This window comes from Pomacea canaliculata, linkage group LG2 (assembly GCF_003073045.1).
Source record: "Pomacea canaliculata isolate SZHN2017 linkage group LG2, ASM307304v1, whole genome shotgun sequence".
NCBI classification, from domain to species: domain Eukaryota; kingdom Metazoa; phylum Mollusca; class Gastropoda; order Architaenioglossa; family Ampullariidae; genus Pomacea; species Pomacea canaliculata.
Window position 1 is genome coordinate 21,560,351 of NC_037591.1, and position 27,957 is coordinate 21,588,307.

Genomic DNA, 27,957 nt, shown 5'->3' on the forward strand with positions numbered 1-27,957 from the left:
TCTTGGACGATTTAGCAACATTCGACACAATCGATCATGTTGCGATTTATTTCCTTTGAGACTCTGTTTAGAATTCGTTCAACAGCCCTTCAATGGTTTCATTCATGATTGCACTATCGCATGTGTCGATCAACCATGCACTTAGTTGTTCAAACGCCACTGTTAGTCGGTGTTCCTCAAGGCTCGGTTTTAGGACCGGTTCTGTTCGTCATGCATGCGATCATTAAACAACAAGCAGTCATCACTTCACGAGTGTGTATCTCTGGACTGCTGCTTTTTTTTTTTTTTAAGCCGAGATACCAACAGCTGGTGAAGTTGTAGGCTGTCGGGTCTCTTCGAACCGTTTAGCAGTTTAATATTCGGAACCGCGATAGAATTCTAAAAGTCAACAATAAACCTGTAATGATAAATTTTCTTTGGTTGGCAAAAGTCCTCGACCTCCACTTCCCACGACTAAGAACCAATAAACTGTAAACACAACAGACCACGAAGCTTGAGCTTTTGTACCTCCGTCAACGCTATGGTCGTATCATCTGCTTTTCTTCTCTATGTTGATAGTTAAGCCTGAGGCGAATTTGTGGTGTGGGTTCTTTCTGAAGTTAACACGGAAATTTTGTCTTCAAGCAGTCCAGCATAGATCTACTTCCCTTAATCACTTCTTTACAGATGACGTACACAGTCTTGCAAACCCGCCAACTTTCAAGCGTTAAAGGTTGCACCGCTGACATGAAGACATGGACGACAGAATGTTAAAAGGAAAAATCAAGCAAAATGCTAAATTGGGCTTAAATGATAGATATTTCCGTTCTAAGTCATATCCGATTAAAATTTCAGTTTGCAAAGCGATTTAAAATCGCGTCTAAAACACAAGTTTGAGGGATTTACGTAGTCCGCCATGTTGTATTGTGACGTCACTGACGAGAGCTGTCAATCTGCTGAGTAGTTCAAACGTTTGCCTCCAGGGTTTGGAGATTCAGCAGTGAAATTTCAGGGAAGAGTGATGTAAAGTTTGACAGTAGATAATGTTACAAATAGTAGTATAGATGGCCAGCATGGCCACTGCATGTTTTCGCAATCGGTGTGAAAGAAGTCGCCATGCCAACGATCTCTGTGCTGAGAAAAAAGAAGAACGCTATTTCAGAACTGGATGAAACTCCCGAAATTTTGATCAGACATGATTCAGAACGTCAGTGTCTTTCATTTAATCCCAGCTTACAATTCTCCTTTCTTTTTTCCTTTAATGGTGACAAAACCGATTTTCTGCTCATTTCTTGATCCACCAGCTGGATTCTGCTTGGTCATTATCGGTCATGGTAGGTTTTAGCTACATCCTGTTTTCCAGCCGTGCAAGAAATCTCAGCATCTTCATGGACTCCGCACTGTCGACGAATTAACAGCACATCACCGAAGTCTGCCAGATGCGCTACCTTGAGGCGAGAAGAATTAATTCCATTTTTATAAAATTTCTTACTAAAGATGCCACTAAAACCATCGTCATCTGCCCTGTGCACCGTCTAGTTTAGTTGCGCATCTCCTACCTACCTTTCTTGGTCTATCTTTCTTTCTCTTTCCCAACTCTTCGCTCCGTTTTTCCAGTGACAGTCGTCTTGTCTCCAAACTGTTTTTCCCACACGCGTTCCCTTCATTTTCTTTCAATGGACACTAAGCTCTGGAATTCTTTGCCCTACAATGCTGGACACTTGTCCTCTGTCCCAACCGTCAAAGCTAACTTAAAAACGTAACTATTTTAAAAGGTATTACATACAGGTAAATGTGGAACAACTTAATATCGTTTTACAGGTAATGATTCTGTAATTATTATCACGGCTGGAAAGTAGTATAATCGTCGTAATTAATAGTATACATGACTAAACGAGTGCGCCTAGTACCTGAGTAAGAAACGCTTTATGCCAGTGTAAGTGCTGGTAATTATTATTTGATTCATTTGGCCCGGGGTGGAACATAAATCAGTCTCCGTTACTCATGCTAGACAGGTGAGTACGTGCTAGTCGACAGTTGCAGCACAGAATGGTGTCGAAATCAATGCATTTCAGGGAGCGAAGACGCAGTTTCCAACCGACCCACGGGACGGCAAAAAAAAAAAAAAAAAAAAAAAAAAAAAATCACTGGTGTACAGTTTAGTGGCAGAATGGGGAACTGTAACACGATATTGTGCGATCGTTCTGCATGAGTTGGTAGGATAGCCTGGAGCAGCAGTGGAATGTCCCGATATAGTTCACACACCACGCCCCAGAGGAGAAAAAAAAAAAAGAATTAGTGAGGGTTTCGACCCTACGTGAAATCGATACACGTAGGATGAGCAGTTAAACGTAATGGGGGCAAAATATTGATCAAGCCAGCAAGAGGTGTAAATGTCAGTCAACAGTCAAAAAAAAAAAAAAAATGGCTATCGCTGTATTGGTTATAGTGCCAGTGTGTAAACATCTCGCTGTCGATGAAGGATTTTGCACCTGAATAACCAGTTACGCACGAAGGTGGATGGCTCGATTGAGGTGACGTATGAACAACCTGGGATTTGAGAGCAAACGGAAGAATGAAAGTGTGATCGAATAGTCGAACTGATTATTCTTTCCGAACGTTAATGCAGTCTTTTCAGAAGGTAGAGAGGATCGCATAGCCTAGTGGCCGCCAGGACGGTGAACTTTGAGTGGCATGTTGAAGGGAGCGCACTTCGTTTCATCATTTTTTTTTTAAGCCCCTTCCTCACCTTCCACATCTTCCACTTTATTTATTAAAAAAAAAAAATCCGAAGTCGAGGTAAACTAAAGTAAGCGCTCCAACTGTTAGTGGGCTGTTATTCATGGATATCGTCTGTTTACTCACCGGTAAAGCTTCCCGACGGACAAACTTTTGATTATACATGTACACACACACAACCTACGTTCTCCTGACTAAGGAGCTTTTGATTCATGAACTAACGAGAATGTGAATCTACCTATCTAGCGGGAATTCCCGGAAAAAAAGGTGCCACTGCGCATGTGTGTTTAGACTAAAGGAAAAACAAAATTTCAAAACCTAAAACTAAAATGTGAAATAAAAAATTCGACAAAGCAAGCAAAACTTTAGACATCAAGAAATACATTTATTTATTCCAACCAAAGAAATTCTTGCAGACATATTAGACAACAGACATGTTAATTATTTTCATTGAAAACTAAATAACTAATTGTAAAAAACGGCTCCTATCATTCACGATATTCCTTTTTCAAAGATTCGTAACCCGGGCAGTCAGGGATTCCTCCCCAACACTCCGCCCTGTCTATTGGTGGAATCACTTTGCCGCTAAACCAAACACCACTAAACCTCTCAAAGAAAGCTAAAAGTGGATCAATATACACTAACTCACCTCAGAAAAGAAAATGAACAGCCCAGCGTTGCGCTGCCGAAACCCGGGATCGAACCAGGGACCTTTAGATCTTCAGTCTAACGCTCTCCCAACTGAGCTATTTCGGCTTATAAAGAATGTGGATTCAGAAGTTGTGAAATGTGCGTTTGTGTGCGTGCACACGCGCGCTACCCCAAAGCGAGATAAGGGTCGAATTGTCTCTGTCTTGTGTTCACAACCCGCGCTTCTCCCCGCGTATTTCCTCTGATTAGACATCTATAAGAACAATGCGAGAGCGTTGATTCCCCATCGGACCACGAAAAGAATCATCCGTTGTCGCTGACCTGAAAATCAGCTTCGACTCCGAGACGCCAATCTACGCAGAAACAATACAAGAAATGTTTTTTGGAAAAAAAGGAGACAGTCGAAGTTGTATTAGCAACCTCGACAACTTCTATGTGGGTATTTCGTCATTTATTTAGCGCATGCGCAGTATGCACTCGTCAGTGGTTAAAGCGGAAGCTGGGGTTTAAGTCTGTGAGCCATTCAATTGCCTTTGCCGAGACATGCGAATGTAAAGAGATGGGTGGAAAAAGATCACCGTTGTTAGAAATGGCTGCAACGGTCAATTAAAGAATCCTAAAGACAAAAATTGTGGGAACAAACTCAGTATGCGGTCGACATTTAATTCGTATCAAGATCTCTGACAGATGACCGGTATTTAGTCAGCTAGATCCCAGTATTTCATCGGGCTATAAAGGTCAGTGAAAACATTCAAACGTCACCACGACGAGCAAAACAACCGCCTACAGTGAGACCTTGAACATCTTTGCCAGGCTTGGAGAAAAGTAGAGTAAAAGATGTGTGTTGCACCCTCAGGCATTAATTCCGAAACCACAGTGGGCGGAGAGAACCTTATAAGTGTGAAACTTAGCATTGTTGCCGGTTAATAAATATCCACAAAGATGTCGCACAGTAATTATTTTTATTACAGGAAAGAATCCTTGCAGAAAAAATAGAAATGTCCAGAGTGACGTTTTGCTTACTGCCTTTAAATTTCATCGTGATGAGCTTTCAATATCATCACCATATATCAATATAGACAGCAGCAGAGAAAAGATAATAATCATATTACAATTTTATGACCAGCTCTTCCACACACACACACAATCAATCAATCCTGACAGAACTTAAAATCATATTGCTGTGCAAGGATCGATGAATATATATTTATGGCATTTAATAAGTACTTGGAAGTGAGTATTTCATAATTTAACTGTGTTAATATCATTTTTCAAGAGTTCTAGAATTTACCAAAGACTAATTTTCAGCTTACTGCAACACGAGCGTACTACCCAGATAGCATGCAAACGTTTTAAAAACGTTTTAAAAACGTTTTAAAATGTTTACATAAAACATTTTAAAAAGGTTTGCAGAAAACGTTTTAAAAATGTTTATCATGCCCATCAAAGTAATGTTTTAAAAACGTTTTCTGCAAACATTTGTAAAACATTTTAAAAATATTTTTAAAACGTTTTATAAACATTTTTCTGTAAAACATTTTAAAAACATTTAATAAATATTTGTATGTAAATGTTTTAAAAACGTTTTTAAAATGTTTTTTAAACCTAATTTAAATGTTTCGAAGGACATGTTTTTTAAACGTTTTAAAAATGTTTTTGAAACCTAATGTAAATGTTTCACAGTTCACACATACTTTTCACAGTTTCACTTCAAACATGGCATAAATGACGTACAGAGAAGATTTTCATTTGTTGTAATTAAAACATATTTCGTGTCATTGTGGATCCATCCAGGAGACAAATTTACATTATACAATAGCAAGTACAAAATGGTGACCATTTGTGACAAAAATGAATAAATGATACTCAAAAAAGAGAACAAGAATATGAATTAATTAAACACTGACAAATCAATGCATAGGATTTTTTCTTAAATTAATACTTTTAAATATTTCACATTCCAGTACTTAAAGGTGAGGTTGTGCGGCACTGTTATCCGTGCAGAGTGCCAAGAAATGATTGAACTAAAACGAAACTTATCGACATTTACATTTACTAAAAAATAGTGAATTGTAAATACAATTGGATGATGTACAAAATACACCAAAAAAAGACAGTTACCCCTATGTAGATAACAATATGCTAATTATCATCTTCTTACCCTACTACAAGGGACATATCATTCCAATTATAATAACCATTAACTATAGATGTACAACAAAAGCATTGACCATATGTGATAAAGATGAGAAACAGAGAACAATCAGAGGAATTAATTAACCACTGTTAAGTCAAAGCAAAGGAATGTTATTAAAGTAACACTTTTAAACAGTTCAATTTAAAATGTTTCAAGGATAGGTGTTAAGCTCCATAAAGATTCCCAAGGAATAATTAAACTAAAACTAAACTAATAGAGCTTTAGATGTAAGAAAAGATATAGTATATGGTTAATCCATCTAGATGTAGCACAAAATACACAAGAAATACAGGTATCCTTCTGTACATAACAACGATCAAATTATCATCACTTTATCATACTTTTAAATATTTCAATTTCAAATACGTAAAGGTGAGGTGGTGCGGCACTGTGCTCCGTGCAGAGTGCCAAGGAATAATTAAACTAAAACTAAACTTATAGACCTTTAGATTTACAAAAAAAACAGTGAATTGTAAATACAATTGGATGATGTACAAAATACACCAAAAAGTACAGTTACCCTGTTGTAGATAACAACATGCACATTATCATCTCTACCCTTCTACAAGGGACATATCATTCCAATTAGTTAATAATATGAGAATTTCCATACCGTAAAATAAGGCTGAACACTTAAAAGTTCATGTATGTCTGGTAAAGCGGCTTTACGAAAAATGCACTTAGAACACTATCAGATCCACATGCCTTCATTTTAACATACTAAAACCTTCTTATAGGTAATTATTAGATATCTCAAATATGAGACATTGTTGCTAAATATCAGCAAGCGTCCCAATTAGGGTCAAGAGTGGCTTGGTGATAAGCCTGATGTTCCTTATGCAGCAAAGTTAGGCATACATGCCAGTGTAGAGGAGTAAAAGGAGGCAAAAGCACAGAAGTGTTATATGTGGGAGACATCTCTTGAGCGTGGAGGAGAGCCAGTGACAAAGGACTGTCAGGACTGCCTGCTGTTGCCGTTGGAAGCGAATGGCTATATGTGACCAGTACTGGCATTCGGCGGCTGTAGGTGGCATTGCAGTCATCGTAGACATTACGTGTATATCTCTAGACTTCTCTGTCACTGAGAGAGGAGTCGTCGCTCTCTGATGCAGCTCGGGCGGGAAGGACGACGGACAGGTAGAACAGCACTGTCTGCTGAAGCATTGGTCTCCACTCTGTGATGGCTCCTGCACTAACTTTATCGGAAGCCTCCATACACCCACGGTTCTTCCGTACAGCTTCTGCAGATAGCAAAAATGGGATTTGTAGATTAAAGAAGCGCTACAGGTTTATAGATTAAAGATGGACTAAAGAAGTCTCACACTATACATATTGTTTCAGTTTTATGGTGCTTATGCTTGTTCCCATGTCTTTCCGTTTTTACGCTAGTTTCACCCATAGAAGCACAATTAATACTGACAAGAGCTACAAATAATTTTCAACTGTAGAGCTAGCAATGAAAAATGTCAATTCATGTTATACAAAAATAAGCACTTAGATCTGCACTTCTCTTTTTTGTCAAAGTATGTGTAGACACTATATCATATATCTATACCTTTAATAATAATATACACTAACATTTATACATCATCACTTACTGTAGATCATGGCCTGCACCTTCAGTCCCTTGAAAGCACACATCTCTCCCTTTTGTCCTTTCCAGTTATAGTTCCGAGCAACCTTGTCGGTCAGGAGTCGCCGCATGATTCTTTTCGCACAATCCTTTGCATTCGTTCTACCCACACAGGAGAGGCTTTTGACTTGCAAATCATTAGAAGACAAGAAACATATCTGTCAAAAGTAGGCCACACATCATAAACAAGAAAGGGTGTAGTGAAAATATACATGGCTTTAATTATTTACAATTCAAGGGCCATACAAAAATTATAAACTGAAAACTTTCACAAAAAGCTGACATTTAATGTTTCCTTCCCCAATAACCATAGTTTATGAGGCTGAAACCCTTTGAAACTGGATTTAAAATTTGACTTATTGTGTTCCATACTATATATGTATGATAGATTGACAAGAACTGATCATTCTCAAATGAATTCCCTCTAAAAACATAAGTTTTTCAAAAATGTCAAGCTATGCTTTAAAATTCCCCTAAATTATTACAGATTATCATTTCAATCATGGCTTTAACAATGACATCTGCTTTACGTACGAGTAATTCATGAAAGGAATCATCATCAAGGCGTCCATCCAGTTCCAACAGCTCTTGCTGTGTTCTAATCGGAAGGATCAAATCTTCTGGCAACATTCAGACATCCTTTGCTGGAGCAGGCTGGTCTTTGCTTATCAGTGAATGAATCACCATATCTTTTACTTCCTGTAGCATCAATTTCAATTCTCTGTCTTGTTTCAGAATGAGCCAGGCAAATGCTGCAACACTATGAACATAGCACTGTGAGCAAAAGTGGACAATTAACTTTTATAGGTGAATGAAGCCAATCAACGGTGATTTGGGAGGCTGTAAGAAACATGTATAACCAACACTATGTTCAACTTGAGATTGTGAAGGGAATTCACAGCAAAATTAAATAGGCAAAACAAAAAGCAAGAAAAGTAACCCATAATATAAAATTGTCTGAATTACCTTCATTAGACACTCTGGGTACCGCTTTTACTGCTGCAGTTGTGAGGTCTGTCCCTCTTGTACTCCTTGCTGAGAGTCACTACGTTGGTCACTGGGGTGCTCACGTCGTGGGGGCAATATTCTGGTGGTTAGTGCATTCACCTGTGGGCATAAACGCTTGTTTTCCACTTGTGGTTGCAATGAGTCTGGCAATGGTCCTGCTGGCACTGCTGGATGCACTGATTTCCATCTAAAGTCGTCTTCTTCCTCCTCGTCTGGGCTCTCTAGCCCTAACCTAATTAACAAGCATACCTAATAATAAGTGTGCAGTGAAATGAGAATTATGAAATTTAAGAATTTCTGGAGTAAAAGATTTAAGAAATAAAATAATAAATAATTCCTAGGCTATACCTATCATAATATCAATATTACCCTCATGAAAAATTGAAATGAACTGCAATACTGAAATCTGTACTGATCTTGTAAGTTGTTCTCCAAACCTAGGGATTCCCTAATCCCTGTCATTCTATAACTCAAACAAGACACAATGTGACTACTTGTTTCTCTTCCTCTTCCGATCTTTTCAACCTTTAATGCTGTCATCATCTGTTGTATCCAAGTTTGATGTATACTGGCTGTTATCCACTTTTCGTCTGGCAGCCAAATACTCATCTGAAAGGGTTATTATTTTGTGAAGTTATAATAAACATCGAGAATAATGGCATGCAATGCTTTACCACACAATATGAATTTCACATGACAAAATCAGTTAACTGTCTGTTCGCTGAGATGTTAATGGTCATGTGGCTGTATGTTCCAGTCTGTAACCACAATAAACCCTAAGCAAGATCTGCGTGGACTAAAGACACTAACACTACCTTAAAACCTTTTACAAAATAAATATGAACAATACTTTTAAACTTTATCAAGAGACTGACCACAAAAATATTAACCAGGCTGATGAAGTCATCAAACATCTAATCTCTATAATATACATATATATGACAATGAGTAAAAAAGTATAAAAGTACCCTTTGAACCCAAAATGCAAACAGCTTGAAGAGTCCAGGTATGTCTATCTGGCAGAGCTCCCTCCTTAAGGTGTTTTGTCAGCTCACTTGGTGGCCAGTATGCTAACCGTTTCGCGTGCTGAAAAATAAACAATCCTCTATGAACTCTTACCAGGGAGGCTAACTGTGTGTCTTTATGGGAGTGTTGGACGTTTGACTTCATCTGTCATATTTCTGTCAGAGATTATGACTGCATAAATTTTTATACACTGTTATACTCAAGGAACTATGGTAAATACAGGGAGGATAGCATGAATCTTGTTCAGCTGAGATATGATTGTATTGGCTGCAGTTTGCTTCTGTGGCATGCAATGTTATAATGTCACGTTATTTAATGTTAGTAAAAACTCTATCATCCTTAACGTAAATTTTAAGAACATGTAACACAAATTTACACGATAATGAGAAATGATTACACAATACCAGTGGTACAATTTCAGCCATAGATAACGGTTTAGCAATGAATTCAAGCAAGCAGTTATTACAGGATGCTTTTGTCGCAACAAGGCAAGAAGTACTGAAAGTGAACTGTTGGAAATGTTAAATGTTGCGACCCAATATGCCAACTGTGTGGCCAAATCTGTATCTGTTTCACTGTCGCTGTCTGAAGATATCGCTGAATCAAACTGATCATCAATATAATCTTCAAATTCACTAAAATTAGATTTCACAACCTCATCATCATTATTTTCATCCAAATTGTATTTAGTCGGTAAATATTGCTGGCGTGATGTTATCGCTGAGAGTTCTGGTGTCTGCTGGTTCGAACTGTTATTAATTTGACTCTGTAGATCTAAAACTGTGAGCACCTTCTCTACGACAGTGGATCGTGAATGTTTGTATCAGTGTGCATTGAATACATCTTTCTTCTGTCAGTTCTGCCAACTCTGCTTCTACAAGTTTTATTAACTTTTCTCCGCTTCGTCCAGTAGGACGACATGATGTGAACTATCAGCTGCCTTAACGTATTAGATTATGTACGAGCGCTCAATTCAGAAAGTAAACTTTGACACATCACACCCAATAAGCAGACATTAAATGTGTGTTGTACTAGAACACGGTATATAGCGTTTTATAATTAAGAACCTGCAGTACGTGTGTGGTAAACAAAGAGAAAAGATTACAACCTTGGTTTTCAAACATACAGTACATCAGCAGAGAAAATGTCGCGACGCGTGGAATCATGGGAGTACGTGCATCCACAAGAAGAATAGCAAATATTTAGTTACGTAGCATTGATGTTTTAAAAACTGCAATGACTTTAAACTATCAAACCTAATCATAAGACAAATATAACAAAGTCTTTAAAAAAGCTTTTTGGTGAGAATTTTCAGTATCTACACCGTGGACTGGCTCTAAAATTCCACAGGAGAAGCGAATGCCCGCGAATCAAATAGTGACGTCTTATAAAAAATTACGTCATGACGCGCAGCCATAAAGGTTAACATTGTAAACGTTTATAAAACATTTATTTAACATTTTTGTTTTAAATGTTTTATTTTCAAACATTTTAAAAATGTTTTTAAAATGTTTTACTTAAAAATGTTTTTTTGGTAAATGTTTTTAAAATGTTTTTAAAACGTTTTATCTAAAACGTAAACCTTATTACAACCATGTAAACGTTTTTAAAACGTTTTTAAAATGTTTTCATGCTATCTGGGTACGTCTTAACTTACATTTCTAGACTTATAAATATCTTTTGACTTTTCTTAAATGTAGGATAAGTGAAAGCTTAGGGATTTTTTTCCTTTTTTTTTTTCTTTTTTTTTTTTTTTTGGGGGGGGGGCTTCAGCTGAAAATAATTGTTTCATTTCTCGAATAATTCACCCATAACTGTTATCAATTAACAGGGTATAAGAAATTATAGCGTGCAGATGTATAAAATAAGTTTACGTGGTTGTTTGCGAAGGTTGTATTGGCGGATAATTCGACTAACTTTGTGCTTTATTGCAGTTGTTTTCGTCCATAAATCGAGAAAAAAGAGGCAAGCAGACTTGCTAATGTGCACTGTTATTGGTTAACAGAGACGATTAAGAGCAGATTAACCTTTACTATTACAATAAACAGACCAAAACCTCTGCTGTAAGCACTGAGCAACATAAGACGATGAGGCTGTTTGTCCTCCAAACAAACCTTTTTATTACCTATATTAACATATCACGTGATACGCAAGGTAAAACCACGGACGTGTATAGGTGGACTAATGATTGTCCGCCGAGACCAACGATTAGCGAAGTTCTCCGCTGTCTCGGCGAGCAGCCCACCACCACACTTCCGGAAGATCTGACTTGAAACTAAGCGCAAATATATGAAATTTAACGAGACTTTTGATGTCCACAATATAATTACCGTAAATGTATTGCTTTGTTGCACTATTAACCAAACCCCTACCTATTTAGAACCCATAATTATTTGCTTTATTAGTCTGAAATATTTCTTATGGAATAATAAATAGTAATGAAACGCCCATAAACATGCTCTTTCGATATACCTACCGGAAGCGAAAGAAAACGTGCACCAAAACGTTTGACACCTGCACAGTGGCTTCCTACCATGCAGCAGTATGGGTCAGTTCTTGATTGCTTACATATTGTTGTTACTGTCGCAGACTCTGCTAACATAGCCGTTGTCGTCGTTCGTACCTTTTTCTGTGAAGTCATATCATACCGTTTTTAACAAAATCTTCACACAAGTTGGCTATTTCTGTAAAATAAAGTCCCACCTGTTAAAAGTTACCTTTATTGCCTTAAAGTCGGTCAAGAAGTTAAACATGGAAAGTTCAATTTCTTATTTTTTTTTTACAAATGGCGGCTGATAAAAACGTGTATGGCTTTATCGTATCTTACTTAGAAAAAGCCTCGACTTTTTACATGTTTGGGATTGATGTGGAAATTATTTTCTTTCTCTTTAACATCTTTTCCTTATCATTTTGATTAATAAAGCATGTATATATATATCATGTTTTAAAATGATCTGACGAATTTTTAAAGGAACTATTTTATTTTACATTAAGCCCTTTTGATCTATTTTATTTATTTATGTTGCTAACTCTGATCACCAAAATGGCATATTTTAAGCAGTTTATACTACTCACTAAAACGATTCCTTTTTTAAAAAATTAATAATTACATTCCTTGGCAGATTTTTGGCTCCTCGGCAAAAAAAAAAAAAAAAAAAAAAAAAAAAAAAAAAAAAGACCGAAGTGGACGTTTATGGAACATTAGGGATAACTGTGACACAAACTGCGAAAATGACAGCGGTAGAGAGTATGGGAAAGGTGCACTACTTTTAAAAAAATGCAACTCTTGACATGATTGGTAACAATTTTTATACGAAACAGTACTTCTCATTAATTCATTAAAACAGTCGTACTGAAGTCGGCTCATTCTTATCAAGGTTTTGAAGGTTCCCAAGTGCTGTACTTCATGAATTTAGAATTTTTAGAAATTTAGGACCCAATTTTAGTTACCCGAACATTCAATTAGAACACGATAAAGTCATTTCCACATTGACATTTCGTAGAATTAAGATCTCTAAAAGTGAAAAGCAGTGTTGATGAATACGAAGCAAAGGTTAAGCCTCTAGCAAACAAAACATTTAGTCTGTAAACCGTGTTATAGACATAAAGACTAGTCTATACACCTTGCTTATCCTCGCTGCTATGGTGGCAGAGCTTCACGAGAAGCTAACATCACATGAACTGCGAACAGCAGCCTCCCAAAGCCTTATAGTCCCCAAAGTGTGTGGAGACAGGATTCAATTCCTCTCTGTGCCTGCTTAAAGGGAAAAGGCAAGTCAAGTCGTAAGTGTTGTTTTCTGATGCATCACGCGAAGAATTTAATGTTTGAAATAAAGGTAAAGGCGAAGACTGTGATGAAAGAAAATGTGTAGTGCGCGTGTAGTGACCGAAGACAGTTTTTGCATGTACGATCACTACAAGGTGTATCACTACAAGGTGTATCATGTTTATGATATGGGAAGGATTAAGGATTATTCCTCGCGGACATCAGCATCATGAGTACCATCTTCTGGTAAGGAGTCCCGCACGGTTCTCGTTCAAGTATGGTATCCTCTCCATGTGTGTTTGAACATAAAAAATGTTTTTAATGACAATCATGTAATAATTCGAATTCGAAAGGCAAGTAAATGGTTCGAAGTTTATCACTCGACAGTTCGAGTTATTCAGACGCTGAAAGTCATCATTTCTCGTGCTAAATAAAGTAGAAAGCCACTTCACGAGAAATGCAGACTGTCAGCGTCCAAATAATCTGAACTGTCGTTCATTCTCTCTCTCTCTCTGATTGGTGTTGACGGCAGGCAATGTTGTGAATGATGCAATAGCGTGACGTAGTACGGCGCTCATTGATCGCAGGTGCGAATCATAGCGGATAATTAATTAATGAATGTGTTTCCGAGGCTGACATTTACAGGGTTAGTTTTATATCGCCTACATCTACTGATATATGAAAAAACGCAGACCGTTCAGGTTGGTCTGTAAGGGCACATGTACACAGCACTGTAGCAATGTTCACTACAGAAGCTACAACCGACATTGGCGGGCACCACAAACACAGACGTATACAACAGCCTGAAGAAAATACACCAGAGCACAAATGCACAACCACAGACCACCAGCCACATCCTCCTCATCTATTTACTGAAAACGCTTCCAGTAAAACTGAATTCAAATGCGTAGTATTTTGGTTGTTTTTTTTTTGTTTTTTTTTTTTTTTTCCATTTATTTAAAGCGTGACAGACTCCACTTTTCAACCTACTTCTCCTAGTGACATCTCTGCCGAGAAGGACAGCAAGAGCTGGATGTATCTGCCGGAAAAAAATTAATACGACATTCGATACACCGTAAAGTAAGGGAAACCATTCAAAATAGCTAATGATGATGCGCAAACATCAAATTCGTGATGATTATTGCTACGCGTGACATTTACTAATTCTCTTCATTTGTTTTAATATCACTTTTGCCGAAAAAAAAATCACGTTTCTTTCTTGCTTTTTCGCGATAAACGGCAGTCAATGTTCATCTAATTGAAATAAGCGCGTAACCAGCTTGCATGTGAATTCACTTAAAGGACTAGTAGGGTACAGTATTTTTTCTAATGATTGGATAAAATACTATTTCTCAAAACAAGCCTAAAATTAATCTCCCCCCACCTGCACTACCTTACGAGCCTCAAGATACCCCCTTAAGAACATAATCATGCACAGAAAAATATTACCAGTCTATACATAATGTGAACGTATCCTGACGTCTGTGGTATTGACATCTTTCTGTGCATGGTGGTGTTTGTAGGAGTGTTAGCTCGACAGCGGATAAGGGGTATTCATTCACCCAGATGTTTGGGGAAACAGTGTCTTACACTGAGCTTTACCCTCTTCTCAGAACAAAAAATGTGCACCCCACATCCTTTAATGCTTTAATGTAATGGATTATTTTATTATAGGCTCTACACGTCATGCGATAAGACAGAGACCTCAACTAAAGTATAACGAGACAGTATTAAAAATGTTGTGTGTGTATGTGTGTGTTATGGCTAGTGATGCACGTTGCCTAGGAGCAGATTTAGTTTTCGTGTTTATATTTCCCGTTCTCAGATATTGGTGTTGGCTTCGCATAAAATTACAGAATTATTACACAGAGAATGTAGCAAGGTTCCTCTCTCACCCGAGCAAATGTTGGTAACGTCCTAAATGTGAGAGGGTTTCCCTATTTGAGAAACCGAAAGGGGAGATGTTGTGTGGGAGGGGAATTGCAAGAACGCCACTGTAATTTTCATCTCCCGCTTCAAGTGCAAATGGTCTGTGGACTGTGGCATCTGTCGCCTCTCAATTTCATTTGATCTGCACTGCAGGACTGCACGCTGTCACCCGGACGATGCCGGGTACTCAGCTAATCTTATAAATTAAGCAGAGCAGGCAGAGTTGTGTGTGTGTGTGAGAGAGAGTAATAGGTTAGGGAATCGACCTAGTTCAAGTAGTGATTGACTTTACTAATCTATACAGAGATAAGCTCTTATGTCATAAATATCTAAGAAACACAAAGACATGTATCAATTGTTAGCAATTACATTTACGAAACATACAATCCAGTAGACAATATTCCCAGAAACATCCATACAAATTTAAAATTCCTTGAAACAACTAGCAACAGGTTGGACAGAATGTTAGTGTTTGTAGATGGATAGAATTCAAAGTATTATTGGACATAGTTTCTGGCCACCAGTCTTGTTGATTAACAGTCCTGACCCCTCTTTTTAAAAGCAGAGACAAAAGGTTAGTCTTCAACCCATTGGCTTTATCAAAGATATCTAAGGCCATAACTAAATAGCATAAAACATACATAAGAGGCCAACGTCATCTTGTTTCGGTTATATATATATATGAACAACATTTTGTATGCTTTGTCAAGTAATTTATTTACACGCATGCAAAAAGATATCCAAACCGTTTGTCCAATCATAGACGTGTATAGGTGGACCTCTGTCTGTCTGCCAAGACCAACGCTTAGCCTTTTGCGAAGTTCTCCCTTGTTAGTCTCGGCAAGCCTAAACAAAGAATGTGACTAAACCGGAAGCTTTGTAGTAGCATGCCTCGTTTTAGTAGTCAACTGGAAAAAAAATCACCTGCCAGCAGTCCAGTAATACAAGTTCGTGGTTCAACAGTCACCAAACTAGACATGTTTATTTTTTTTTTCGACGAGTAGGCCATAGACTTCGGTAGAAGTTCTTTACTCTAGTCTAGAGCATGCTTTTTACAATGTTTGTTTTCCTGGTTTTGATATGTTACTGGTGACTTCAAATGAAAAAAAAAAAATCATGAAGACGAAATTTTGATACACGTCTACTGCGCAGAGCAAATTTTGACAGCGTGGTAATTTGACGCTCAAGTTGTCAATTTTTCATCCAGTGGGAGATCAAGGAGCATATGATAATTAGATGTATGGGCGGACATTCATGACGTCACGATTGTGCCCTTTTCTCTCCGTGATATGTGTTGGCTTGAACTTCAAGAAGGCAAAGGAAGGGGTAATTCACTCAAGTTTCGAGGAAAGGGGGTAAAAATGCGCTCTGGTTACACTTCAGGAGTAAACACGAAAATAATTATTTTTTGTTTACTGAACCACGATAGCCCTTCCCCTCGTAAAACATGCCGCAGTGTAGAGTTGATGTTTTCGCAGAAAATGACACGAAGATTGACAAGATAACCGGGGCAGCGACATCGATCTTGATGGCCCCAATGACAGCGCTGGTGAGTGGTACACGCTAACACCCAGCGTCTCGGCTAGCACTCTCGCGTCAGGAGGAGGCCCATACCTCAAAAGTCACGGGTGAAGCGCCATTGATCGCGGGATTTGTCAGCCTCCGGAGCGACAACGCCGGCAAGCCAGCGTCCGCCCATTCATTGCCAAGTAGTATTAACGAAATGGCCGCGACTTCGACCAATTCGTCTTCCCTGACCCACTTTAAAACCGAGCTCTGCGGCCACGGGCAGGCGAACTAGGGTCAGATTGTGGGAGGGGGGTGGGGATGGAGTGAAGGAGGGAGGAAGTTGAGAGAAAAATTCAAGATATATAGGTAGGTTTTTCAACGGGAGCGTTTAAAATGTACCAGTGCAATACAGAACCGAACACTCAAAATCACGTAGGTGAACACCAAACCATGAAGTAAAGCTTGGCAGGTGAAGACAAGTCACAAAGCTATTTATTGGTGAATGTCAACAAATTACAAAACATTTTGCTGGTGATGTTGACAAGTCGAAAAGGTGAATGTTGGTGAGTGTGGACAAGTCAAAACCGTACTTTTTAAAAAAGTGTAGACTTCAGTGAATGAAGAAAAAAAAAAAAATAGAAAAAATAATTATTTCTTGGTGATTGTCGACAAGTTCAGGGGCGTTTATTGTAGATGGTGTAGACTTCAGCGTCGGTTTTTTTTTTAAATAGTGTAAACAAACTCTTGTAGCCGATAGCAGAATCATATAAATGATCGTCCTGGTGAGTGCATGGTCATGTTATCACGCCTGTATTGACTGTAGGGTCAGTGTATCGCGTGTGGTGATTGCAAAGTCCCGCAGTCAAACCTACCTAGTGAGTGGAGTCATATTACAGCTAGCATATTAACTAACCATCTTGTTGTATCACGTCCTGCGACTTCATCGGTAACGCCCAAGAGTGTTTATGTTTTTTTTTTTTTTTTTGGTTTATTGTTGCACGTGCGTGCGCTCGTTGTTTTTAAAACTGCCGTTCGTTTCAAAGTTCGCGTTGTTGATTTGCTCCAACTACAAGTTAGTTTTAAAACAAGCGATTACAACGACTAGCAAGCGTACACGCAAACGCACACACTCTATAGTGCACTTTCGATTTTAAGTCTTCCTCCAAGTACTCCGTGTATTAGAGAACGAGAGAGAGAGAGATGGGGGGAGGGCAACAGTTGAAAGAGCCACATCAAATTAAACAGGACATTACAAAGAAATGGTGACGGACGGTGAAATGTTGTATGTCGGTCGATATTCCGCACTGAATCAATCTAGGCCACGCCAGTTCAAGGTCGTGTAAAGGCCAAGTTCGAACGAGGGGGTTACGAGCGAGCGAGCGAGCGAGATGATGATGATGCTGGCTGCGGCCGTCCGCGTAAACACGGCGAGCAACAGACAGAAACAGTGGCTGCAGTGGAAGGGAAATGGAAGCACAGATTTTTCCCCCCTTTTAAATTTAGTCCGAGAAATTTCATTTTATAAGATGCTGTGTCATGGAGTCTTTTTTTTTTCTCTCTCTCTCTCTTGGGAAACTGACTCTCAGAATGCTGGGGGAAAAGGAAGGGCGGGAAGGCTGATGACGATGAAAGATAAGCCATTGTTACTCCTTTACTTTCGTCAGACGTCGCCATCAAGGGTAATGATACACCCTGAAACTGCATTGAGTTCCTGTCATTGCCTCTCGCACTGCCGCAAACATTATTTCAGTCTTTGTGTGTGTGTGTGAGAGAGAGAATACCGATGCACGTATTTGAGGTCAGCTGCGATGGGTGTATGTGTTGAAAATAAATACGTGAGAAAGTCGAGGAGAGCTATGATTTGTTGTGACACTATGGGGCTGGCAGTTTTCAGAAAACATTAACCTTGCACCCACCACAATACCCACCCACCTGCGTACTAAAGGTCAAAATTCCAAACTCTACCGAGTAGATTTAATGACTTTGAAGCAACTGGATATAGGATGAAGCACGATGGAGAACCACTGGTTGTTGGATAACGACGGGCACGGCTGCAGCGCGCTTTAATGTTGTGTGACGAAGGGATGCTGGGAACAAGATGAGTGGGTGATGAGGAGAAAGTAAGGACACCAAGGGAGCAGTTTTGATGTTGATCGAGAACGTTGAAATGGTTGAGAAAAAAAAAACATGCTGGAGGAAAAAACAAAATGTTTTCAAATTATTCCGGTCATTGTTTCATCAAACACACATTGACACAGACAACGAAGCTTGCACCATCACGCACTGACATGCACATTTTGCTGCAGAAGGACGAATGTTTTCAGCGACATGTCTCCGAGCTGGCTTGCACAAAAATCCTTTTTTTTCCCCACATTAAACTTGCCCGTGAACAAAATGGCGAGAGAGAGAGAGATGGGTTAAGGGGGGTGGGGTAAGTTTATAAGTGTTGTAGCCCGACAAGACTCCTAACTTAAAGTCTTCTCTGTTTAAGAGGATCATCTATTGCTATTGGCTAAGCGGATTCTCAAAAGGTGGCGCAGGTGTTTTCCCTGTGAGGACTAATGTCAGAGGGTGACTTTGAAGTGGATCAAGAGATAACAAAGTTCACTTAATTAATGTACCATCTGGATTACAGTAGGCCGCTGACAAGCGTTCATCAAGCTGGTCCTTATTTATGGCGATCAGGGAAAGAACATTCAGGACCCAGGGTCGTTAATCACGGGCGGTGTTCTTTACAGCGTGACACTTCCCGGATCTCTCCCTCCCCCAGAGATGATTGATAGCGGCACAGTTGATTAGTGACTTAACGAGAAGTTACAGGACGACTCCAACAAATACTCCAAGGACCACCGAGCTCTTCCTGTCACAACGAATTCAAAATGGCCAGATCGTCGTCTCAAGAGACCAAGAGAGCTAATCCAAACATCAAGGTGTAAAATCTACACTCCGTACACCGCGAAACGGGATCTGGACCATTTCCTTAAACTCAGAGACTGGAACTCCCGGGGACTCCTCAAATTACGGCCATGTAAAACCTGCAGAATGGTTGAAGGGCCTTCGGTTTTTTCTGTGCGTTACGCCAATGTCATCAAGGTACAGAGGATGGAGGAGTCAATAAAATCTATTAATCGATGGATATGCAGTACCGACGTGAATAACCCATAGTCTTAAAGACCTTCCTGAAATACAATGGTTTATTATCGGATGTCAAAGTTGGAGATTTACACCTGTAATCAGCAAGTCCTGCAACATCTCGCTCCCACGCGCGAATAACGTGCAACGTCACCCTAAGACCCAAGCGACGCTCTGCAAAAAAATAATATCCAGTGGTCGTAGTCGTAGCCATGCATCGGATTTCTTGCGAGATTTTATTTTGCTTTAGTAGTGGAGAATAATATTGAATTCTGCATAGAATGGAAGTACTAAGACATACTTTCTGAGGATTCAGACACCCAAGTTCCAGGCGAGGTACAGTTATGAAAGTAGTAATAATTCCTTATAAATATTACATGTAGCCGACATAGTAATAACTGCTGAACCGATGAGGACAGAATGGGATGAAAATAAGCACTAAGAATAATGAAAAAAAGTTTTACTAGTCGTTTTTCGAAGACAGAAAATTGTTTCTTATTCCTCCAAAGGTTGATGCTGCATATCCAAAACATGTTGCCCGACTTGTGCTCAATATGATGCACCAAAATAACTGTCTCATTCAGCGTCCTAACTGCTGCAGGCATCAATGTTTGTTTTGCCGACAACACTGCAACTATCACACATTCTCGAACTTTGGAAAGCATCCAGAAAACTTTGAATTCATACTTTTTCAGTAATCAGTAAGGTTTGTAAATACAAGTTTGGCGGCTATACATACAACAACAAGGACGTGCACTTTTGCTGTGGTCACCAGGATGAGCTTTCCAGAAGAAGAACTCTAGCCAGTCCTGGTGTCTTCTGCTTCTATGCCACATATCTTTTCTAGAATTGCATTAAATGCGTTTCAATCGGATTATGCATGAGCTGGATAGTTCTTATGCAGCACCATACTGAGTTTGAATTTTTAATACTGCTTTTCTTTTTTGCTTGATCACCTTTGAAACCAATTTCTTCCGACTTTTTTCCCCACTTACACTTCATTTCTTTCGCCTTTTTCTTCCGGTACCCTCCCATCCGTTTTTTTTTTTAATGGCCACTATATTCAAGCAGGAGTTCCAGTCTCTGAGTTTAAGGAAACTGCCCAGATCCCGTCTCGCGGTGTACGGCGTGTAGATTTTACACCTTGATGTCAGATTTGATGTATGTTAAAAGTCAGTAATATCGAATCATTTAATGGTACAGTATTGGCACTAGCGTGACATCACACATGGCTTCACATGGAGATTTGGAACAGGTATGGAAATTTGTATTTACTTGATTTCTCCAGACCTGTGTTTCTATGTGATATCGCCTTTCAGGCATTAATAAGCGATATGAAAGTAATATGAAAGCGTGATATGTGTGTAAATGTGTTCCCACTCGAGAAGGTCTTTATGACAGCTCATCGGCCGAGCCGACCTGTAGCTGTAGTTCGCTCGACATAAGTATGTCATCCCAGGATGACAGGTGATCGCCTGAGGCTCATTGATTTTTGGAAAGCTTTGTGTGTACATGCTGTTTAGTTGGTATGTCCGTCTTTAGTATATCTTCGTAATGACACAGTCGTGGGAGTTTACACACTCAACATTTTCTCTCAAGAACAAACACACTCACACCATATTGGTACATAGAGAGAGATGTGCGTTTTATTCATAGTATGCGTCTTTTGTTATCTGCTCAGGATTATCCAAACTGAGCTACACGTGAACAATACACGAGTAATACACACAAAAAAAGCACAACCCCGCCAGAACCTCGAGCGCTGACCTCGACCCAGTTTGACCTGGTAAGGACAGGTGCTGGTTGCCTGCGCCCTCGTGAAGCCCACACGTGCCCAAGCAAACTCGGGGCTTGATGGCACATATTGGTAATAATCTCATATTTTCTAGCTGCATATCTCCTGTCTATTCTATCCCCACCCCTCCCTTCCTTCCCCCACTCCACCCTTCCTCGCCCCACCCACCTTTAAAGTCCCACATAGCTTCTTCAATTGTCTGACTTCCATTTTTGGATAAAACTGCTTCGTCAGTTGTGAACCCCTTTCGACGCTTCCCGGTCCGACAACGTGAGGGGAATTTCATTCATCTGGGCGTGAGATTTTACATTTAAGCTTCCTTCTTTTTTTTTTTTTTTGCCAGGCGTTCGCTTAACGCTTCACGGTTGAAAGCCTACAAGATGAACCCGGCCGTGCTGGCGCTGCTTCTGGGAGACGCGAGCAGGCACAACAGCTCCAGTGTGCACGGGTAAACCTGTTTGCAGAGACTGGGAGTTGGAACTTGCACTGGAGGAACTCGGCCCCCATGTAAGTCACAAGTGGCTCGACGGACCATCACTGCTGGCAGGGCCTCTGCCAATTATTGTCAGCTGAACACGCTGGCGTTTTGGACCAAGCTTACGAATAAGCAGTATCTTGCACCGCCCATTGTAGAGTTAGACTAGTTTGTCTGTGGTGTGTGTGTGTGAAGGAGAGAACAAACGATTTTCTTGTTTCAGCATCGGCCATATTACAAGGGTTTGTTTGATACATTATAATGTATAAACAATTTAAGTAAACGTCACAACAATGTCTTTAAAATAAAAAGTGTTCTCATGTATTGTCATAATATGGCGGCTCAGTATGAGTGTTAAGCGTGGAAGGACAAGATTCAAATGTATGTTCACACCAATTATGGCATCTGGGGGGGGGGGGGAGACGGGGTGAGAGAGACGCTGGGGGGACGGGAGGAAAGACTTCCGATGCCTATACCGAAGCCCTCGCCAATTGACGCCCAAAGGTGAAGCAAGAAGGGTTTCCTGCTGGTCCGCACTGCTGCGGCAATTTTCTCCCCCGCAAAGCCGAGGGTCTTGCTCCGTCTCTCGTCGTGTCGGCCTCATTAGCTCTTCCCGTGCGAGTCGAACTGCAGTAATGTCGTCATCACCTCCCTGGTACGTATGACGTCGAGTGTGACAGCCGCGTGAGTGCAACTGGCGCCTGCCGTCTCATTAGCGCGCGACCTGAAGGCCGCCTGTCACCAGGGTGAGGTGAAACTGCCAGTGCCAATCGTGTTGCGAATCCGCCGCTGTAGGGAGAATGTGAAAACTGGAAATAAGCCATGGACAAGGCACAGGATGTCTATGTGAGACCACTCTGTGGCAGATAACACAGTATATTGAGTGATGTCCCTTCGCCTGACTGGCTCGAGAGGACTATATAGCTCTCGATATTTGTTGTTGTCTGTTGACCTGTTGTTAGTTTCGTCCCTATTATTTGTTACATGCTTCTTCGTCTTTCTGTTCAATTGATCTGCTTGTCCTCGGACTTATTGGTTCAGCTACGACCTTCTGTTGTCCCATCGAAAGCCAGCCTCCTCGTAACGGCTTCTTCTCGTCATTCGATCCTCGGTGAAAATGTACGTCACACAGTGCAGTCCACTCTGTCGTCTCTGCTTCGCTGTCAATGTATCATGTTGATTTTAATGATGTACAGATGATTTTATCACCATACAAGACTGTTTACACGTCTTACGATCTGCTTTTATCACAGATTTCTACTGTGTAGATCTGCGCTATAAAATCTGGGAACTGGCTTCCATTTACCAGTTGCGGTTATCGTTGATTGTTGATTTGGTGCTCTTAAAAAAAGAAAGAAACAAAACAAAAACACTCTTGTCATCTATATTTTGTGATATTCTATTCTGAGGAAGCTTACACCAGTCCTCGGCAATTCATAGAGCGCCAGATCAAATCATCTCGGTTTCTTGTGCCATTCGTCGCATGACTTTGTGGACTAGCGATCTCTACACAAATTTTTCTTCACTTCCATCACTTGCAAATTTGACACTCTGCCACAGTCTGTGTGTGCACGCCGGACTCTGGAAGTTTCCATGGCAGTCCAGTCCATTAGACACTCAACTGGTTTGAGAACCGACGTACGCAGCTGCCTCATGTGCCGACACTGCCCTCATGGCGGCTTCAAATCCCAGCTACCAAAGTCTTTTCTCTATTATAGTTGCGTGTATGTGTGTGGATTGGGGGCGGGGACCTCATGTGTGCATTTCAATGTGTGTGTGTTATACATGCTTGTCGGATTGGTAAAGCGCGTTGAGCCGACTTGGGAATAGCGCCATGTAAAAATCTAATATTATTAAAATTCGCGACTCGATCTGCACGGGAAGTGACGTCATGATACGCATGTCTAAGCGGTTCACAGAGAGGATTTCCTTAATGCGTGCTTGAGAGAGCATTTGACCTCTTACTCTTCACGTGCCCCTTGAAACGAATTACACACGCCATTAACTTGTTGAACACTGTTCAAACAAACAAACAAAATCGATGAAGAACCTGGGAAAGTTCGTTCTTGAGGTCTGTCTTCATTCGTAAGAGAGCTTCTGTGGTGCTGGGAGATAACAACCTCCGAGAGACCCGGATGGCACTTCATCAGTGCTTCCCAGCGCAGCAGCAGCAGCAGCTTCCAGCGGAGACCGCGTCCAGCGGCAAGCACGTGCGCTTCACTGATGACGCAAGTGGTTGCACCCGCTGCCGGCAGGGGGCGCTAGCCACTCGCAAAACAAAGAGGTCGATGCGGTTCTCGTCTACGTAGCGGTGTGTGGGCAGTTATCGTCTCGTGTGCTGTAAACATGCCGCACCTTGCGTGCGCCCACTGATCTATAAATACTTGCGAGACTCTGTGCGCGCGCTGTAATGGAACTTATTTGATCCACTACGCAGCCATTTTGCTACTCTACAGACATAAAAACCAGCAAAGAACACGAACAGATTTACACCTAACTTCCCGGGTGTAAAATCAAAGAATTAAAGCGGGTTAAAAAAATACAAAAAGCATGCACGTTGACAGCTTTTGAAAAAAAAAACCCACAGAAAGAAAGTAGCACAGAAAAATCCATTACGAGCACCAATATGGCGGCAAGCAGGGTCTGTCCATTCTACGAGCCTGGTCTGTATGACTGTGCGATGATGGTTGTTGGACTGTGACCGTACCTGTGTTAATGTGGCTGTCTATTATATGTTCTCCTCCTGAATGAAGTTATGTAATTTTGACGAGGAGTGAAAAAAATCATGACACAGTCAGAACTTCGAAGCTGAGACTCACTGCAGTTCTCAGTATCATGTCCTAATAATAGCACATATCTTTCCCCTGTATCTCACTCTGTATGTGTGTGTGTGCTCGTGTGTAGGAGTTCGCTGTGTATTTCGTGTAAGAAAGTACATTTTAAGTACAACATCGCCATATTAATGTCACAATCTAAAATCTTAAATCTTTGATAATGAGCTCAACACCTTTGTTTGGTCGTTAGAAGATCCACTCGAAAAATACGAACGAAAATACCCAATTGCAAGCCTTTGAACCAATAAATGGATGGGTGGATGGATGCTTGTTTGGTTGGTTGGGCAAATGACAAAGAAAAGAGCTTCAAGCTAAAGGTGACGGCACTATGAGGGAAGGGGAGAACCGGAGTATCAGAAAACCCTCCGACTCCCACCCTGGCCCACAAGCTACGTACAGAGAGTGTCCCGAGACGAGATCTGAACCCCAGACTGGTTTCTCATTGTAAGGATGATAATCTAGTGATTTAACCTTAGATCATCGCACTTTTCATATGCCTTTCATATAACCTAAGCTCTTGCTATGTAACAAAAAGAAATTTGCTGATAAGGCTGCACCTCATTACCATGTGTTCGTTGTCTGCCGCCCTCAGTGGCGTCAACAGTTAAAATGTGGGTCAATCTGCACATGCTTTTCCTTTAAAAAATGAATTTACAATTCATGAAATGTAATTTTTTTCCTAGCATTATGCTGTGTTAACTTGTCAGCAATTCTGAGCTTAAATTTCATGTTTGACATTGCTCAGCCTTTAAAGTTTACCTTTTGGTAGGACACATTTCGTACAAATCATTGTCATCAACGTCCATCTTTGTAGATAGTGCTCAGTTACACGCTAGAGATCTCAAATATTATTTGTCTTTGCCTCCTAGATGATGCAGACTACTTCTCAGACATTTGGTAGGTGATGCAACCGTGAACGGTTAGCGCCTGTCACCAATTCAGTAGGGATTGGCTGTCATAGGTTCAGATCTCGTATCAGGAAAACTTTTCTGTTATTTCTCTGCATGTGGCTGCTTTTCCGTGATATAGGTTTAGTTGCTGGCTCAGCTTACAACGCTCCAACTCCAGATATTTACGTTCTGAAGATTGGAGGGACGAGGGCAAAGAGTACGAAAATTGGGCTATCACAAGGAGAGGTTTTAAATAGTTTTCGCCTTTTTTCATGTTTAACTCTCTTTTTTTCTTCATACAAGTGATCAATATATTTCTGTCCTCTTAAATCGTGAGAGTGACTCAGCGCACAATCGTTTACCAGATCCAAAAATGAACTAGCTTTGGAGTAGAGGGCCTTGAACTGTTTTAGTGAGAGCAGTACGATCCACACGTCACCTTAACTAAACTAAACCAAATCGTGAGAGTGACTCAGCGCACAATCGTTTATCAGATCCAAAAATGAACTAGCTTTGGAGTAGAGGGCCTTGAACTGTTTTAGTGAGAGCAGTACGATCCACACGTCACCTTAACTAAACTAAACCATGATTAATCAGTAATCATTACATGATGATTGATAATTCATGCCACAAGGTCGTTTTTACTCTGGAAACTAAAACCTTTTCTCTATTCTTCATTTACATGTAACTCTACATGATGACTGCGGCACAGTGGCCTTGCTGTTATGAGTGAACTAGCATTGCTTTTGCGGGTGAAGCAGGTATCTGGGATTTAAGGTAAAGTCCCCTTTTTATTTGTCTTCTGCAACGTTTTCTTAACTGTTGGTGATCAGGAGTCTGGGAGGTCCCCACATTTTGTTTCGCTTGCCCCGGGCGCCCAACCCCTGTACGCCAGCGATTTGCAGACTATTCGCTCTGTGACCTGTTCAGCACGTGACTCCCACTCCACATCCCACCGAAGTGATCTTCTCTCTCCCCATATCACTGGCTGTGATCACCATTTGTACTCGGAAAATGTTAGGTATGAACGAAGAGTTCTTTCTGACAGGTGGACCAGGACAACGCACACGTTTCTCGGTTACACTTCTCAAATAGGGATTTAATATATTCTTTGCATTATACACATGCTAAAAGGATACTACACTTTTCCTCCATCGTTTCCTCCCTCTCTCCCTTAAAATCCGAGAGTTCGGCGAGGGGAATGACAAAGAGGCAATAATCATGGTTTGATTGTCATTCGGCTAATTTTATGCACTTCGTACCAAACACTTGACAAGAGCATCTGGAGCATCTTATGCCTGAACATCCGAATATTTTATGCAGACGATTATGGCCCCTCGCTTTTATTCGACGTGGTTAAAAAAATGTTTTAGATGTAAACGATTCATAAAGAATACAAGACACGCAAAGAATAGTAATTCAGTTTTGCACACAAGCTTTAAAAGAGTTTGCTCCCTTAATATCTCTGGGCATATTAAAAAAATTGTTTCTTGTCATTATCGCAAATGCTTTTGCAGTGGCGTAGAAACCAGAGGAGGGGAGAAAAGGGACAATATAGTTATAAAAGACAAGAATGTGAATGCCATTCACTGTCAACATGGAGTTTGCACCCCTCCCTCCCACAAAGCCCAGCATCTTCTTAATTCCTACGCCACTGTTTTGTGTGTCGGCTCTATATTCCCGTATAGTTATAAAATCATGCGCGGAATCGAGAACGACCAATGTAGTGACCAGAATGCTAACAAATTCGTTTATCTTCTGTTCCCTGTAGATTTGGAATAGTCTCCGAGGGCTGGAAGTACAGTTTCAATGTCACTCACCTGTCATGAGGCACAGCCCAACCCACCGCTGCTGAGCAAGCAGCAACACTAGAACCCCCATTTATTGCAGATGTGCTGAAAATGCCGTTTGACAGACCAGAAAATGAATGTGACGGCCGAAAAATTGATAATATGAACACAAGAACAGTTAAATACAATTTATTGATACTTTACAGAAGTGATAAAGTTTATAAGGTGACCAGACGTTTCGGGGGCAAAAGCGGGACACGTGCCGATAATGGTGTCGTCACCGTCAAAGAACGCCGAAAAAAGTTATTTTTAAAGACAACCGGGACATTTGATAGACTTGCCAGAAAGCCAGAAAGCGGGACATTTGGCTTCCCACCCGATGAGCAGGCGGGACACGAGGTCAAAAGCGGGACTGTCCCGCCTAAAGCGGACGTCTGGTCACCTTAGATAAAGAAAAGTACGTAGCTCTGAAAGAGAAGATCAATTTGTAAACTTAGAAACAAATTAGATGATATTGGATGGAAAAATAGACACAAGAACTTGATTTTTCACAATATTTCCTCATCACAAAGAAAAACAAGAAATTGTCCTGACTGAAAATTTT

The 27,957-nt window shown here is 40.4% G+C and overlaps 1 non-coding gene across 1 annotated transcript; it reads right to left on the reverse strand.

Annotated features, from left to right (window-relative positions):
* Positions 1 to 3,401: 3,401 nt before the first annotated feature.
* Trnaf-gaa lies at positions 3,402 to 3,474 on the reverse strand. Its single transcript has one exon. It is a non-coding gene; the product is annotated as a tRNA-Phe (tRNA).
* Positions 3,475 to 27,957: the final 24,483 nt, after the last annotated feature.